The following is an 18,574-nucleotide window of genomic DNA, read 5'->3' on the forward strand; positions in this document are numbered from 1 at the left end:
TTTGCTCCTTCTTTTTGTTCCTTGGCGCACCGATGAGTCCTCTACATCTCGCAGAATCTGATGAAGTTCCCTGCTCGTTCTCCCTCTGCCAGCAGGTGCTTCTGTTAGCTCCTCCTCTTCCTTTGATTCTTCATGACTTGAGGAAGAATTCTTTTCTTCCATTGGTTGAAGAGGTTTGACCAACGGTTCCTCTTTGACTACTCCTCAGAAGACATTTATCGAGATTTTCTGAAAGCCCTGTCCTCCATGAATTTCACATCTCGTCGAACTACTACCTTCCTTCTCCCTGGAAGATAGATTCTATATGCCTTAGCATTCTCGCTATACCCCACTAGATATCCTTTCTCTGCATTTTGATCTAGGTTCTTCCTCTTTCCTCGGTATGCGGCAATATGCTAAGCTCCCAAATATCCTGAAATGATTGACTTCAGACGTCTTCCCTATGAAGAATTTCTTTGGAGTAATCTTGCCCAATGCCCGATGAGGAGTCCTATTCTGAACATAGACTGCTATGTTGCATGCTTCTGCCCATAGGAATTTTGGCATATCCTGATCATACATCATGGCCCTAGCTGCTTCTACAATAGTCCTGTTCTTTCTTTCTGTGCTCCAGATTGTAAGGAGTTGTCCACTCTATTTTGATGCCCTCCTTAGCGCAAAAATCAGTGAAGTCCTTATCGACATACTGTCCACCATTATCTGAGCGCAAAACTTTTATTTTCTTCCTAGCCAGATTCTCCACCAGAGCCTTGAACTCTTTGAATCGACAGAAAACCTCGTCCTTGGTTTTCAAAAAATAAATCCAAGTTTTCCTTGAGTGGTCATCAATGAAGGTAAGGAAGTACTCGGCACCACTAAGAGCTTTAGTGGACAAGGGTTCGTAGATATCTGAGTGTATCAATCCTAGTACACTCTTGGCCCTGTTCTTACTTCTAGAAAATGCTGCTTTGGCATACTTTCCTAGAGCACATTGTCTGCATACATCATCTTGTTTTGTACTAAGATTCGAAACTCCTGTTATAGTGCTCCTGAGAATTCTCAGAGCCCCATGGTGCAAATGTCCCATTCTTTTGTGCCATAGTTCGTTCAAATCCTTGTCTCCATGACTGCCTATTAGGGCCATTGGTGATTCTAGTTGTAGTCTGCACAACCTGTTACTTTTGATGCCTGAGAGGCTCTGTGTCTGCCTCTCCAACCTCTGCGCTGGTCTTCTGGTGCTGTTCCCAACTCTCTGTTTCGTACTTGCTGCCTCCTGCTGCTCTCCAGACCACTAGTTCGAATTTCTCAGCTAACCCTGCTCCAGAAATCAAACTGACTAGTCTCCCTCAGTGTGTTCTCCAACTGACCCTCAAGCCTCTTCTTATACTTTTCCTGTTGGTCCTTCAACGACCGAGATTAAATCTCTAATCAACGGCTAAGATTAGATTTGGCTTGATCCATGACTTTTGGAACCTTCTAACCCAGTTTTATATTAATACCCATTAATATTTTATTTTTCCTAAGTTTAGACTTAGGAACTCCATTAAAAATATTAATTATTTTAATATCTCCCAAACCGGTTAGAATCTGCCCAAACCATTTCTGGGTCTTGGAGATCTCATGTGCTTTAGCCTCTCCACCAATTTTCATGGCTAGAGAACATCCGATGCTACCCAAATTAGCATGCATGAGGTAGTGTGATTGAACTCTTTCAGTGAGCTGTTTGAGCCGGTACTGGATACGAGCACTTTGATATGTTTCTAATCTTCAGAGAGCAACATGGATTGATGGATGTGACCCTCCCAGTAAGGGTCCTAGCTGATCGAGAACTCATAGCATAACTCTTCCCCCTTGTTTGAGCTCCCAAGAAGGGAATGGAGCATTGAGGGCTCCTGGGGTTGAGGTATCTCTGGAAAATAGGATGGTTGTGATCCTTACCCTTGTGGTAGGTGGTATCTTGCTTACTGTCACATAGGGTATGTGTTGTCCTTGTCTAAGGCCATCTAGCCCTAGCCGTGAGGCCTAGAGCCCCTTTCCTACTAGGCCGCAAGCCTTATTGGGTTTCCTAGGCCTAGCCGCAGCCTTTGGAGGGATAGACCCATCATATATGTTTGTTTAAAGGTTGATTCATTGGTGCTGTAGGCCTTTTTTGAAGGGTTACAAGGCCAAGATATCAACATTTCCAACATAGTCTTGTTATTATCTAGTGTTGTACAAGTCTGATCCATTATTTGCATATGTATTTGAGCTAAGAATTTGGGTGTTGCAGTGGTCTAAGAAGTCTGCTCCTTGTGTTTCAAGCTAATCATTTGTGAATGCAGGCATTGGAGGAGTGAATTCTCTCTTGGGTGTCCCCAAACTTGGCATAGGCCTCTAAGGGCTTGCATCTCCATCCCTCTTTTCACTGTCAAAATTTGCATCAGATCTGAAGTACTAACAACAGTGGCATAAGTGACACAAGAATTAATATTAATCACTAAAAAGGGGTCCTAAATCTAATCTAAAATAATCTCTAGATCCTAAAGGTGATTCACTAAAGAACTTAAGGATAAATTGATCACCGTTTTACATCATTTGCAATTGAAAGATTGAACTGAAATCTTTGTAAAAGAGGTCTGATCAGATTTGAAGTAAGTGATTAGGACTTAAATCTTATAAGCTTCATAAGCCTAAAAGTCACTCCTTAATTGTTCAAAGTTTTGACATTGAAATAATGATTGTTTTCAAGTGGATTTTGGGACTGCTATTATGCAATTTGTGGGCTGACCTATAACAGTGATATATTTCATTGGTGTCTTGATAATAGCCTTCCATTGCATTTATTCTTGCGTCATTGCAAAACATTGCATTGGCATTAAAGTATCTCTCTCATTTCAAATTGTTAAAGTGCTAACCTTATTTTGCATATTGCATCTTTGCAATATCATTGCACTTAGCATGGTGTATCTTAGCTACTCTCTTTAGCATACTAACCCTTGCATTTGTATTCTTGCATTGTCATTATATTGCTTTGCATTCTTGGCATCTCATTTGTTTAGTTGCATTAGTTTTATTAAAAAAAATCATTGTTAGCAATCTCTTATTGAGCTTGCCAATATTGTGTTTGAGATCATCTAATGTGCTTCATTGACTTATGATCTAAGTGATAAGTGCTATAAGATTTTTTCTTGTGCCTAATTGTTAAATCACATTATCACAAGAAGAATTGAATTAGATCTTGTTGACATATTGATAAGCTCTTGAAGAAATTGGAATTGCTAATATTATTTCCTTGGGATAATTGCTAATTGTTCTAAGTACTTCATTTAATTCCTCTTGTCATCTTGTGTTGAATATCATTGCAAGCATTTTAATTTCAAGTGATTTAATCTTGTTGAAGTACTTAACACATTTAATAATCTCATTGAAGCAATCACTCACATCTTGCATCTTCATTCTAAGTTAGAAGTGCATCTCTAAAATTCACCTCCAAGCATAAGCTTGGTTGTAAGAAGATAGGACCACCTTCTTCAAACAATTTGAGGACTCTAGACCCTCATTCGCAGTTAACATAGGTGACCTTGCAGTTCTCTTGTGGGCAATCCCTTGTAGGAACAGAGGCACCTAGGTGGTTAGAACCCCACGAGAGGTATCGTTAATGAGGCCATAGCCTCCTTCCTTTGGGTTTCTCTCTACAACTTGCATTCGAGACTAGCTTCAAAAGAATTGAGGAGAAGGATTCACCTAAAGTAGGCATATAATTAAAATCTACCAAGAGCTTGCATCTCACATAGATTTAGGTCTTGCATTTCATTTAGGATAGAATTTGCATCCTGCAGCCACTGTTCATCTAGTAACTTGGAAATTTAATTCATATTGTGCAAGTAATTAATTTTAAAGGCACTGGTCTCTAACTTATAATCCTAAGGAATCTAATCAAATCGTGCTTAATAATCATACTTGTTGCTTAATCTCAACCAAGTTGCTAGGACATTTAGTTGTGTCTCCTTAACTTGTCGGTTCCCAACAAGTTTTCATCATCTCATTCATAGGGACTACCCCCCTTAGCCTGCATTTAGGAGACAACTTAAACGGAGAGGGTAGGGATCAGAGTGACAACCCCTACCCTGAGCGTTGTCGCAATTCTGTGTACAATTTGAGCGACAACAGGACCTTGAAGCATCTCTCTTATCTGGACAATCTTGGGCATAGTGACCATGCTTGTGGTAGTTGTAGCATTCAACTTTTGATAATTACCTTTTGAATCTTCTATTGGAATCCTTGGAGATTGGAGCAGGGCTTTTAGATGTTTTCCTCTTCCTTTTCTCTTCTTATCTTGTGCAACAAATGCAGAGGGCTCTCCTTCTTCATGCTTTTGAATCCTCCCTCTGGAGATCATCCTGGTTTCTTCTTGAGTACATTTGCCAACCAACTCATCAAATGTCAGAAATTTGTCATTGTTGCTTATAGTAGTGATGAAGGTTTCCCAAATAGGAGGAAGACCTTGAAGAGTAACAAGCACCAACTCTTTATCAGATATAGGCTCACCAACAGTTTGTAATTGATCCCTTAGTTGAAATATCCTTATAACATAGGATTGCACAAATTCCCTTGTTCATATTAATGTCCTTGAGTTGATTTTTCAAGGAGAGAATATGATTCAAATTGTTGACCTCATACATCCCAACCAGCTTATCATAGATATCCTTAGACTTCTTCAATTTTCCAACATAAGTAAGCAAATGATATTTCAAAGAATCAATAAGAATTTTCTTGGCTTTGATCTCACCTTTCTTATACTTGGTCTTGGCAACAACAGGAGCATTTTCTAGTGGCTCAGGCACTTTTCCTTCCACATATTCCAAAACATCATTTTCATCTAATATCACTTCCAACCTGATCTTCCAAGCAACAAAATTTGATGAGTCACCCAACTTCTCTATATCCTTGAAGTAAGAGGTAGACATCTTGACCAAGTCAAATAGGCTCCTTTAACTTCTTCCAAAGATGATTGCTCCAAAGGTGATTGCTCTTGTCTCTTGTTTCCTTGGGCTTGTCTTCACCTCAACTCTGATACCATGTTAATTTTCCACTGTTCTATGCTTAGTACAATCACTTAGCCCAATTCTTTCTTCAATTAGCAATCACTTTTAAAGAGTTTAATATTCCAGTGAAAAGTAACAATTGTAGATAGAACAATAAATGCAATGTACAATAGAAGACAACTAAGAGTAATAACAAGAGACGCAAGATTTGGTCAAAGACCAAGGAAAAACCCCACAAGGGGGAAAACCCTTTCAAATTCTTCTTCTATTAGATTGTCATCAAATGTTCAACAAAGAGATTACAATGTTCCAATTCAACAATAAAGAGTCAAAGTCAAATCTTTGACTTATCCAACAATTAACCAACCAATATCCAAGAGATGAGCCCAAAAGTCAAATCTAGTCAACAAGTCAAATATGGTCAAAGTCAATAGTAGTCAATAGCAGCAAATGATGCCCTAACTAGTCAATGTTCAACAGTCAAATTAGCTCCAACGAGTTCGGTCCTGTTACCGCACGGTTTAGCAAGGGTCCTAGGAGGGGTTCCAAGGGACTACTACTAGATCAAGTGGCAAAAACGAGACAAGGACCCACGGGCCACTATCTCCTCAGTGGATGTCACCTTCTCTTTACAGACGTTCACCGATGGGAGGAGTCTTGGTATAAGTGAAATCACTAAAAATGATAAGTCAATGATTAGATATAAGGTGATTTCCAAAGCCCATTCAAAGGAGAGGCTCAGATAATGGTTTTTCTTGCTTCAAAAGCAAGTAAGGGGCTCTCCAAGAAAGGCTCAAAGGGAGATCTAGACCTAGGGCATAAAGATGCACTCTTTGTAAAGGATGCCCTAGACCTAAGATTCTCTAACTAACAAGGTTCCTCAAGTGTCCTTGTGGGATAAGGAGTGATGAGAATATGGGACCACAAAGGGGCCTTGGAAAGATACAAGCTTGACTTAGGTTTTGAATGATCTTTAAAAGGTGTCTAGGTTAAGGGACGATAGGGAAAGGTCACAAGAATGATTAACTTCCGTTGTGTTTTTGAGTGAAGAAACCTTCAAAATTGCCACTAACTAAAGAAGACCTAAACCAAAACAATTTTGGAGCTAGGGCTTAATGTTTCTTGCAAACCAACTGTGGGATATGCCTCAAATTTGGAAGGCTTGAAGGGGACACCCCTGCTCAGTTCCTTGCCAACTCACTCTGCAAGATGATGGCTACAACGAATTTCAATGGATGCCCTAGCTTGCTTGTCTAGGGTTAGGGCAACAAGTGGTGGAAGAAAAAAATGAAGTTTTAGGGTGATCACCAAGGATTTAGACCAATTCCTAGCCAATTGTGATGAATGGAGTCAATGTGAATTTGATTTTGGAATTTCGCTCTATCAAGGAGTCCTTTTGCAACTTCGCTAGGCTAGAGGAACCCTAGTTAGGTCACAAGAAGGAATTTATACTACATTCTACCAAATTGATGGAGTTTCAGAAGAAAATTTAACCGAAGAGAATTAACTAATTATTGAGATTTACCTAGAGGAACGACCAGTAACAAAACACAAACAATACAAACAATATTTAATCGGAAAAACCCCAACTCTGTGAAAACCCACCATAATGAAATTTGATTATCCTTGGCCAAAACCCTGGTCAACACGACCAAGTGAGCCTACACCGCTCACCCCCTGGCCACCTTACAATGGAGTCTTCCTAAGCCTTTTATAGGCTCCATTACATGCAATACCATGGCAGAAAACCATGGGTACACAATACCACGTGCCCAAAACTACCCCTGTTTAACTTGGTCAACCTTGACTCTAACCCTGAGTCAATTTACCTAACATCCCCCCTTAAACTTGATTTGGGTTCCTCGACTAAATCCAGCCAAAACTGCTAAGTGAGATAACCCCGCTCACTCTAGCCCTTACCCCCTCAAATTTTATACCAGGGTATATGTTAACCCGACATCCCCCTATCACCTAGGTCTAACCCAAACTGTACCAGTGATTACCCAGGGGTACGCATGCCTTACCAGGTCTTACAATAGTATGCCCATTTACATGCAATAATTAACTCCATTATATATATATAGGTTGTTGTTTACTACTGTTGCTGTCTTTGTGTGAGCATCCTCTCATCTCTCATGACCCATTTTCCATGCTACTCATTGCTTACATTGAACATTCCCACGATCCATTCCTTGCATGATTCACCATCCATGATCAAGCTCTAATACCAAGTGAAGAAAGGCATATAACCCACCCCTAGGAATAATCCGTTCTTCTTGCGAAGATGAGTAACACATGCAACGAGCCAAGATTACAAGTGTTTGATAAATTCACAATAATCATTAGGGCACAAGAAAAATCAAAGCATAGTCTTCGACATAAATCATTAAGAAATTCGCATGAAAAGAGCACTTACATGACAAAAAGAGCATATCCATCCATCACATTTGTAAACATGAAGCTCCAAGATAAGATAGCAATTATCCAAACATCAAAATGCATCAATAACACTCCAATTCGTACATTAATTACAGGTCCTAATTTTTTTGAGAGAAGAAATCCAATCCAAGTCATGATGAATGAATGAGAGTGCCTCTCTCATATTTATACAATCCTCTAAGGAGTTTGAATGGCCTAATTTAGCCTAATGAGGCCCCTAAAATAAAATAATGTGCAAAATAACATCACTTTGGTGACAAGCCCACCAAATAGCTCCAAAATATGAATGATTAGCCTCTCAAGAGGGCCGAAATGATATAATAGTAGCTAGTAGGGCCGTTGGGAGGCCAAATGAAGTCCCTCATGTGCCATAATGAATAGGAGGGCTCCAATAAAAGTGATGAAGGGGGTGGCACCTAGTGGCTGTGGGACATAAAGAATGTCCTCATGGGTCTCCAACTGAATCAAGCAAGCTTGTGCTCCATCTGTAAGGGCTGGAACGCTGATGCAAGCCCTCCCTTGTCTCCCTAGGTGAGACAAAACCCCATCTGGGCCCCTGAATCAATTGCCAAGTGTGTGGTGCAAGTCTTTGGCCGGCTGGGCAAGGTGGTCCAAGTGCATCATTATCATCAAAAAACTGGGACACGAGCATGTGATAGGTGGTGCCGAAGGATCCCATGGTGTGGTTATTTGCTCTCTTCTACGGTGGAGGCCCATGGCTCTCAACACTCACCCTACAAGTGTCATCAAGACCCTCTGGAGGGCTTGGATCCTGTATAGGGAGACCAAACCCCAAGACGAAGACCCACCTGCAATCCTGTATAAGATCCAATGCGTCTCCTCACCTTCTAGTACAACAATTCATCAGTGCAATTGAGCAAATGAGCTTACAAATCATGGAACCAAGTGAGCACTTCATAGTGGCATGCCCTTCCATAATGGGCTTTAGAATGTACAAGTGTCTCCAGGCTCAAGAAGGAGGTTAATCAAGGACCCTATTAGGTGGTTTCAACCTCTAAGGGAGTGACAAGTCCATGGTACATCCGTCAAATGGTAGGTGTCATATGAAATAATGATGGAACAAAGTGGGGTAGCAGGGAAGGCTCCAAGCCACATGCCATGGTACAAGGGTAGCTATAATGAGGGAAGCCCACACATGGGTGTATAGATGTGGGAGGGAGCAATCATGGTACATGAGTTACCCCGACCTTTGTTTTTCCACCCTTCTTCATATGCCTTTTGTCTTTTATTGATTTTTCTTTTATAACTGCTCGGGGCTCTAGGGAATGAGAGCATGATGTGAATGATATAGCAGTGGATACCCCCTTAAGGTTGGGTAGTTCATCGCCCACTAAGGGTTGGGACAATCATGGGTTCCTTAATGATGCAGGGGTCTCACATAAGGGGCCCTAAGAACCAGGGTGATGGCCATAATGATAGGGTAGAGCTCATGTTTGGCTTTTTCCCACATGCTAAATTTTTATGTCCCGACCATCTTTTGCATTTTATGGTACGTTTCCTGTTGTAAGTGGCCAAATTATGCTTTTAATTTTCTTTTTAGCCACATCAACCTTCGGGCATTGTTCTAGGCTCGACCTAGAGTGTGGACAAGGGGAGGGGGAGGCTAACTCTTTGTGGACCAAATGGACAAATGTGGACCCAGATGGGAAATATGTAAAAATGGATTATAATGAGTAGAGGGGAGTGATGTGTGTGGTGTTGAGAGGCGGGACCATGCAACCAAAATCGTATTTCCTATGTAGTGGCACCCCTAAAGCTAGTAGCCAATAAAGAAGATCCCATGGGACTAGGATACATGATTAACCACCAAGTTGGACAAGGGACAAGAGTAAAGACCAAACCAATTCTTTCTGCTCAATCCCCTCACTAATCCATTCCTAGAAGTGTCCATGATTAGTAAGCAGAAATACCCAACTACATAATGAAAGCCATACCTTAGGGGTTGGAAGGCCCACCTTCAAACATACAGTCATAACAGATGGGAGAGTTACATAATGGCTGGCTCATCAAGCTATTTGGTGGTTGCAAGGGGCTGCTAGTTGTCGGCTGAAGACAATCTAGGAGAAAAAACTCCCCTATGGGTGTCACCCACTGGTGGTGGGTAACATCTAGTTCCAACTGGGGCATGATGTCTCAATAGAGTGTAGGAACGTACTCGAACGGGGAGGGCATGAGAACACCAACAATCTCTTGGGACTGTAGACCTATTACCTGCACATCAAAGACTAAGCACACTGGGAAACATGTTTTTGTGGCGTCTTATGATCGCCCATGCTTTTGTTAGGCCATAAAAATCAACAAGAAATAAAATCTAATTCCAAATGTAAATCTTAATCTAAATGCACCTGATCTAGCATGATAAAAGGAATATGATATAATTTCTAATGCAAAAATCACCATGCAAAACATGCATATAGTACATCTTCAAGTGTCAATGAAAGGGGTGATAGGACTTAATTTGACCGGTTCTAGCCAAAGTTCATCGTCAAGTCTAGCAATATAATAGTAATCCTCACTGACCTTACCATGAATCTTGACGGGGATAGGATTTTTGTCAACCAACACAATGTCCCCTATTTTGAATTCCCTTTCAGGCTTCCATTTCTTGCTTTGATTTTATTTGGCCTTTTAAGGATGCAAACTTCTTGAGAGGGAAGGATAGGAGATGGTTTCTCAGCCTCAGGGATCTTGTAATATGGAATAGGACCCGATTTTACCACATGAGTTGGGTACAAAGGCTCCCTATAGAGAATGAAAGGGTCCCATCAAACTACGGGATGGTGACATAAGATAAATCTATTTGAAGTTTCCCACCTACCGTAGTGCCCCATTTCCTAGATAATAGTATTCCCCACACCTCAGGTATATCTATGACCACAACATCCATGAGCAATGATATATCAGGGTTCATAGCTAATGACACCTTGAGATCTTTTATAAGGCCTTCTACTTCAACAGGTTTGGAGTTGAAACCACATACATTCTTGTACCTATGAGTGATGTTGAGATTGAGTTGCTTCATGACTTTTAAAGGCATGATATTTGTGGAAGCCCCAGAATCCAACATACAATTATGCAATAGGAGGTCATTAATAGCTAAGGTGAGCAAGAATGGCTCGTGGCCAAGGTTAGTAGTGGAAAAGGTGTATGTTTTGCATGTGATTGGTGTGTCCTCTTCTTCAAACCCTAAGGCTTTCTTTGCTTGCCATTTTTGTTGTGGGAGTTTTACTAGCTCCTTTATGGAAACTTGCATAGTCATCTTTCCTATAGCAGCGCCTACATCAATATCAAGTTTGACCTCCTTATCTTTAGTTTTGCATTTAGGTTCCTCTTTTGGAAGATCCTTCTTGGCAATGTCCTTTTTCAGAGGCTCTTTAGAAGGAGGTTTCTTTGGAAGGGACTGCTTAGGAGAAGATTCTTTCTTGTTAGGTTCTTCGGAGCTAGTGGAGGTGTTTTTGTCATTCTTTCGTGAGTATTGGACCCCTTTGAATCTCCCACTATCATCAACATTGAGGATTGGCTCATCCTTTTCTTCTTTGAGGGTTACTTCACTAATCGAAGGATGATTGTATGTGCCATGTAAGAGAATGTTGAAGGCGTGAGATTCAACAATATTTGTTTGCTCATCACCCTCCTCATCTTCACTTTCCTCTTCATCACTTTGTTCATATTCGGAAGATGATTCTTGTTCCACAACATTAGTTGGGGCTAAAGTGTTAGGAACTTGGGATGAGCTTTGCTTGCCTTCATCATTAGTTTTCTTAGCAAAAGGCTTGTTCTTGGGAATGAAATTTGATTTTTGAGCCTTTTCAAGAGCGGTGAACTTATTCATGTAAAGCCTATCCCTTGAGTTCATTTCCTCAGATAGCTTATCAAGCTTCTTAAGGACCACGACAAGGGTTTCCTCGGTTTGGTCTTTGGACTTACTCTTCTTGGCTTCCACCTTAGCTCTAGGGTGCTCAAACATTTCCATTTTAGAAATGTTTAGGTTTTTCTCAACTTCCGTAACGATTTCTTTGGCCTCAACAAGACTCTTAGGCTTCTTATCCTTTAATGCATATGTGAGATGACCACCCACAACCTTAATAAATTTGTCAAGAATAATTGCATCGGGAGGTCTAAGGTGATCAGGGATGTCCCTAACTATTTTGTCAAATTTTTGGATAAATTCTTTAATGTCTTCCCTTCCCTTAACTATGTGGTAAAATTTTTCAATATTGAAAGACCCTTGGGCATTAGATGACCACCTTCTCATGAAAGCATCTTCAAATTGGTCAGGGTCACCTATACTACCCACAGGGAGGCTAAGGTACCATTCCCTAACTTGTCCCTCAAAAGATAAAGCAAATAGCATCATGATCCTGTCATCATCATCGATTCCCCTGTTGATTTGGGATAGCATCGGATGTGCTCTAGCCACGAAATTTGGTGGAGAGGTTGGGGCACATGAGATCTCCAACACCAGAAATGGTTTGGGCAGATTCTAAATAGTTCAGGAGATATTAGAATAATTAATATTTTTAATGGAGTCCCTAAGTCTAAACGTAGGAAAATAAAATATTAATGTGGATTAATATGAAAATGTGTTAGAATGGTGCAAAAGACATGGATTAAGCCAGATCTATGTAAAAGTTTCTCATTTCCCACCCTGTTTTCAGTTTCACCTTATTTATCCAAAATAGTCAAATGCCCTTTCCCATATCCATACATTCAACAACTAGAAAATAAATTTGCTAAAAACACAAATTCTGGAAATTTTACAAAATGTTGAAAAATGCAGAAATATAAAAATCAGCACATACAAACAGCCATTCAACACATTTAAACACAGTGATTTTTGGTCAAGGTGACCCTGGAAAAACCCCCTACAACTTTGGGAAAACCAGTTCGAGAGCTCTTTCTTATTTCTAGAAAATGCTTTTTACAGTGAGAAATATTCAGCAAAAAAATCAGCAAGCAAATTTTACAACTTATCTCGTTTTCCGTGCCTCACAGCCAACTGGGAAAACTTACAAACAGCAAAACAGAACAGCAATGGATGCTGTACGACCTCCTCGAAAAAATAGCAGTACAGCTGTACGAATTTCTGCCCTCGACTTGCTGAAACTCAGCTGTACAGACTAGCTGAAACTCCGCTGTACGGGCTTGCTGAAACTCCGCTGTACAGACTTGCTGAAACTCTACCTTGGAATGTGTGCCAAGCTGCTGCCTCCTTCTCCTCACTGTCCAGAAATCTCCCTTGCTCTCTTGCTCTCCTTCTCTCAATCTGCTCATGAAAGAATGAATGATCTTTTCCTCCCTTAATCTAACCCTAAGTGACTTTTGGTAATCTCTAAATCCAATGGCTGAAATAGATTGAGATCTAGGGCTGAGATTAAATGCTCATTTAAATCTCACTTTCTATTTTTTAATTCACCCCACTTTAATAAAGACCCACCTAGTCATTTATTTCCAAAGTCACTTTTCCTTTCTAATTTTACATTGACTTTATTAAAGTCACTTTAAAATTAGACTTTAGTAACTTTATCACTTAAAGTCACTTTTAAATTAGATTTGACTTTATAAAAAATTATAGTCACTTTAGGAGAAAAATTAAATTCTTTTGGACACTTTTCCCTAGGCCAAAGATCAAAGCCTTAGGGAACCACCTGTCCTCCGGTACCAAATTTCAATACTCCCTCTTACCGAGGAAGGTGTTCCTCACCACACCCATCTTGTCTCTGAAGTAGTCATGCTTGCCCCGTGGTAAGGCTTTGGTAAGAATATCTGCAACTTGCTCATCAGTGGGAATATACTCAAGCTTCACAGCGCCCTTCTGAATACAGTCTCTGATGAAATGATATTTGATCCCGATATGCTTTGACCTGTCATGAAATACTAGATTCTCCGTGAGTTTAATGCAACTTTGATTATCACAGTAAATCACTGAAGGTCTCAATGGCTGACCAAATAAGCCAAACAACATCTTGCGAAGGCAGATGGCCTCACAACTAGCTAGACTGGCTGCCATATATTCTGCTTCCGCTGAACTCAATGCTACTGACTGCTGCTCCGGCTGAACCATGACACTACTGCTGAACCCAACCCAAAACAGCACCCTGAAGTGCTCTTCCTATCAGAAGCACAACCTGCCCAATTAGAATCAGTATAGCCTGCCAATCTCACTCCATCCCGCCGCCTGTAGTCCAGACCATAATCCATTGTCCCCTGCAAGTACCGCAAAAATGTTTTAGCAGCCACCCAATGAACCTTCCTAGGCTCACACATAACTGACTCATCATGTTGATTTCAAAACAAATATCTGGTCTAGTGTTGACCAAATACATGAAGGAACCAATCAATGCTTGTACAATGTGGGATCCACCAACTCAGAATCTGAAGCATGAAGCTTCTTCCAGTTGGTAATCATCGGTGTCAACATGGGTTTACAATCCTCCATGTGGAATCTGCCAAGGATGTCCACAATATACTTCCCCTGCCCCAAGAAGAAATTCCCCTCCTCCTGCCACACCCTCCAAACCCAAAAAGTAATGCATCAAGCCTATGTCCTTCATCTCAAACTTCGCCGCAAGATCTCTCTTGCAGTGCTCTATGAGTCTCTCTGCAATTGTAATGACCAAGTCATCCACATACAACACCAGAATGAGAGGCTCCTCACCTATCACAATAAAGTAAAGGTTCGATATGCCTCACTCTTTGTGAAACCCATCCCTTGCAAGTATGTATCTATCCTGGAGTACCAAGCTCTGGGAGCTTGCTTCAGGCCATAAAGAGCCTTCTTCAGTCTGCACACATGGGACTCCTTCCCATGCACCTCAAAGCGCTGTGGCTGCTTAATGTACACCTCCTCCTGTATGAAGCCATTGAGAAATGCAGTCTTCACATCCATCTGGTGGATCTTCCAACCCATCTCTGCTGCTATCGATATAATGGAGCGGATCGAAGTATATCGAGCCACGGGAGCGAAGGTCTCCTCATAATCAACTCCCTCTACCTGGGAGAACCCTCTAGCCACAAACCTCGCTTTGAATTTCTCAATGCTGCCATATGCAGCATGCTTTATCTTGTAAAGCCATCTGGAAGTAACCACGGATTTGCCCTCAGGCCTCGGCACCACTTCCCAAACGTCATTCTTCATGATAGAAGAATACTCCTGTTGCATGGCCTCTCTCCAAACCTGCTGGCTAGCTGCCTCCTCATAGCTAGAAGGCTCAGAGTCAAGGATGCTGGTAACCATTGCCATATAGCTACAAAACCTCTCAGGTGGTCTACTCTCTTTGATCGGCCTCTTAGGCTCAGCAACAGATGTGGCATCTCTCAACGTGTCCTGAAGCCACTTGGGCTTCCTCTTCCCTGAGCGCACTTTTCCCATAGGAGAATGAAACTGCTCCTCCTCATTATCATCAGGAGCCTGAACTCCTGATTGTCTGTCTGCTGTCCTCCTGCCTGCACCTGAACCTGTAGAAGCTGAGGTACCGTGTGAACTGTCCATCAGTGGACTCCCTAGTGAACTGCTCTGCATGCTGCCCGGAGCACCACCCCTCTGGCTCGGCGAGCCACTGCTCACTGACGGACCTGACATCCTCATAGATGTACCTTCGGATCCTCCTGATCCCTGCCCACTGGATCCTTGTGATTGACTCAACTGCTGCTGAGGGTCTGGCTGATCCAGATATTCTAACTCCCGTGACCTCCTAAAGGCCCTGTCCTCCTCGAACTTCACATCCCGCCTGACAACAACTTTCCTCTGTGCAGGAATGTAAATCCGAAAGGCCTTTGAGGTCTCACTGTAGCCCACAAAGATACCCTTCTCTACGGTGGGCTCTAGTTTGGTCCTCTTCTCCTTGGGTATGTAGGAGTATGTAATGCACCCAAAGATACGAAGATGACCAATATCAGGCTTCTTCCCAGAAAAAGCCTCCTCCGGAGTCATGTGTCCCAAGGCATGATGTGGACTCCTGTTTTGCAAATAAACAGCTGTGTTGCAGGCCTCTGCCCACAAGAACAATGGCAACCCTGATCATGTAACATGGCTTTGGCAGCCCCTACGATGGATCTGTTCTTCCTCTCTGCAACCCCGTTCTGTTGGGGTTTGTAAGGAACAGTGAACTCCCTCCTAATGCCTGCCTCCGCACAATAGTCAACAAACTCTCCAAGGGTGTACTCTCCCCCATTGTCCGACCTCAGGGACTTGATCTTCCGACCTGTCTGTGTCTCCACAAGAGCTCTAAACTCCTGAAACCACTTGAAGACCTCACTCTTGGTCTTCAAGAAATAAATCCAGGTCCTCCTGGAGTGATCATCAATGAATAAAACATAGTACTCATATCCACTCAAGGAAACATGAGACATCCGACCGCTCACATCGGAATGAATCAAATCAAGTATCCTAGTCGCTCTGCTGTCACTGCTGGGAAAAGGGATTTGGCAAACTTGCCCATCGCACATCCTCTGCAAGTATCAAAGTGATCAGTATTGAAATCTTGCACTGCTGTAGTGATCTCCCGCAATGTCCTCAAGGCTCCATGATACATATGCTCCATCCTGCGGTGCCAAATCTCACACAGCTCAGAACTGCTAGCTCTGCTGTCGGTACTACTGCTCAATGCCAAAAGGGGCTGGAATGCAAACTTGTACACCTTTGCATGGTGTACACCTATCACTCTAGCTGAATCAGCTGGAGTACCCCTGGGATACATCAACACCTGTCCTCCCCTAAACAGTACCTCATATCCTTTGTCCTCCAAAGCTGAGATGGATATGAGGTTCTTCCTCATCCCTGGCACATAAAGAACATCTGTCACCTTCAAGAGAGGTTTGGACTGCCTCTGAAATATCAGTGTCCCCACACCGACTGCTCTAACAACTCTGTGATCATCGAGTACTACCTCTATATCAGTGCCATTCTCTAAAAGCTCTGAGAAGTACTCACGAACTCCTGTCATGTGACGTGAAGCCCCACTGTCCACATACTAGATACACGAAGATGCTCCGCTAATCAAGGGAAAAGCATGCTCCCTCTGAACCTGTGTGGCAGGTGATCCTGCACTAGAGGACTTACACGTAGTGAACACAAACTCTTGGTCAAAATGATCTGCAAAGTCCTCAACCTCTGTTGAAGCTGCCATGCTCTAGTTCTTCCCCTTCTTCTTCTTCTTCTCCGGACACACAACTGCATAGTGTCCCATCTTTTGACAATTCCAACACTTCACCTTGGAATAGTCCTTTTGTGTGTTATCCTGTTTACCTTTACCTTTGCCTTTGCCCCCACCATTGCTTGTGGAAGCCTGCTTCTTCCCTTTGCCTTTCTTGCCTCCTGCCACCAGTGCTACATCCTCTTCCTGCTCAACTGGCTTGGCTGCCCCAAGCTGACCTTTCCTGATCTCTGTCTGAATGCAATCATCCCAAAACCTCTCCCATGTGGGAAGGGTCTCACGTGCACAAACCCCATCAGCAAAGTTCATCCATGAACGGGGGAGGCCATTCACTGCAATCTGCACCAACTCAGTGGGTGGAATGTCCTCTCCAACTGCTGCCAACTCATCTCTTACATGAGTAATCTGTGAGATATCTAGCTGCACAGTCATTACCCATCTTAATTCTTTAGCTTCTCCTTCAGGACCATTTTCCGTTCTCATTGGTACTCTGGTAGAGATTGAACAATGCTGTCCACATCTCATGGCATTTCTCTTTCCTCTCACATGAGGAATGCAATGGTCTTTGACTCTGTCTAGAATCAATGTCTTACCCTTGTTGTTCTTTTTATTATACTCAACCAACTGAGTAGCATCAATAGGCACAACAACAGGGTTCTGTGTGGTATGCACCATGATGTCCCAGACTTTTGCCTCCTCAAAGATACTCTGCATTTTCTCCTTCCAAACGCTGTAATTGGAATGCCCATCCAACCTATCCCCACCCTCAATCCCAATGACATCCTGCTGTCCTAAAACTGAAAAATAGCGCTGCTGTAGTAAAGATAAAACTGTTGTTTGTGAAAATCAGCTTGCTGGAATTTTCTGAGTGAAAAATCAGCAGGATGTAATTTCCTCCTTTCTGTCCCAAATTGCACTTCAGCACTCAAGCTCTGATACCATGTAAAAAATTTCTCATTTCCCACCCCAGTTTTCAGTTTCACCTTATTTCTTCCAAAATAGTTAAATGCCCTTTCCCATATAACATACATTCAACAACTGGAAATAAATTTTTGTTGAAAACACAAATTCTGGAAATTTTACACTGTACAGAATGCTAGAAAATGCAGAAAAATAAAAAATCAGCACATACAAACAGCCATTCAACACATTTAAACACAGTGATTTTTGGTCAAGGTGACCCTGGAAAAACCCCCTACAACTCTTGGGGAAAACCAGTTCGAAAGCTCTTTCTTATTTCTGGAAAATGCTTTTTACAGTGAGAAATATTCAGCAAAAAAATCAGCAAGCAAATTTTACAGCTTATCTCGTTTCCATGCCTCACAGCCAACTGGGAAAACTTGTAAACAGCAAAACAGAACAGCAATAAATGTGTGCGCGGCCTCCTCGAAAAATAGCAGTACCACTGTACGGATTTTTGCCCTCGACTTGATGAAACTCCACTGTACGGACTTGCTGAAACACCCTGTACGGACTGCTGAAACTCCGCTGTACGGACTTGTTGCTGAAACACCGATTTGCTGAAACTTCGCTTGCTGAAACTCCGCTGTAACGGGACTTGCTGAAACTTCGCTGTACGGACTTGCTGAAACTTGCCTTGGAATGTGTGCCAAGCTGTTGCCTCCTTCTCCTCACTGTCCAGAAATCTCCCTTGCTCTCTTGCTCTCCTTCTCTCAATCTGCTCATGAAAGAATTGAATGACCTTTTCCTCCTTTTCCTCCCTTAATCTAACCTAATATTGACTTTTTGGTTAATCCCTAAAATCCAATGGCTGAAATAGATTGAGATTTAGGACTGCGATTAAATGCTCATTTAAATCTCACTTTCTATTTTTAATTCACCCCACTTAATAAAGACCCACTTAGTCATTTATTTCCAAAGTCACTTTTCCTTCTAATTTTACATTGACTTTATTAAAGTCACTTAAAATTAGACTTTAGTAACTTTATCACTTAA

The 18,574-nt window shown here is 41.9% G+C and overlaps 1 protein-coding gene across 2 annotated transcripts in view; it reads left to right on the top strand.

Annotated features, from left to right (window-relative positions):
• LOC149198723 (glutamate receptor 3.2-like) overlaps nt 1–18,574 on the top strand; it is a 140,168-nt gene that overhangs the window by 26,217 nt on the left and 95,377 nt on the right. The gene's annotated exons all lie outside the window — the stretch shown is intronic.

Source organism: Pinus tabuliformis, chromosome 2_1 (genome assembly GCF_031772625.1).
Source record: "Pinus tabuliformis cultivar Carrire ecotype Pingquan chromosome 2_1, CPIR1, whole genome shotgun sequence".
Lineage (NCBI taxonomy): Eukaryota > Viridiplantae > Streptophyta > Pinopsida > Pinales > Pinaceae > Pinus > Pinus tabuliformis.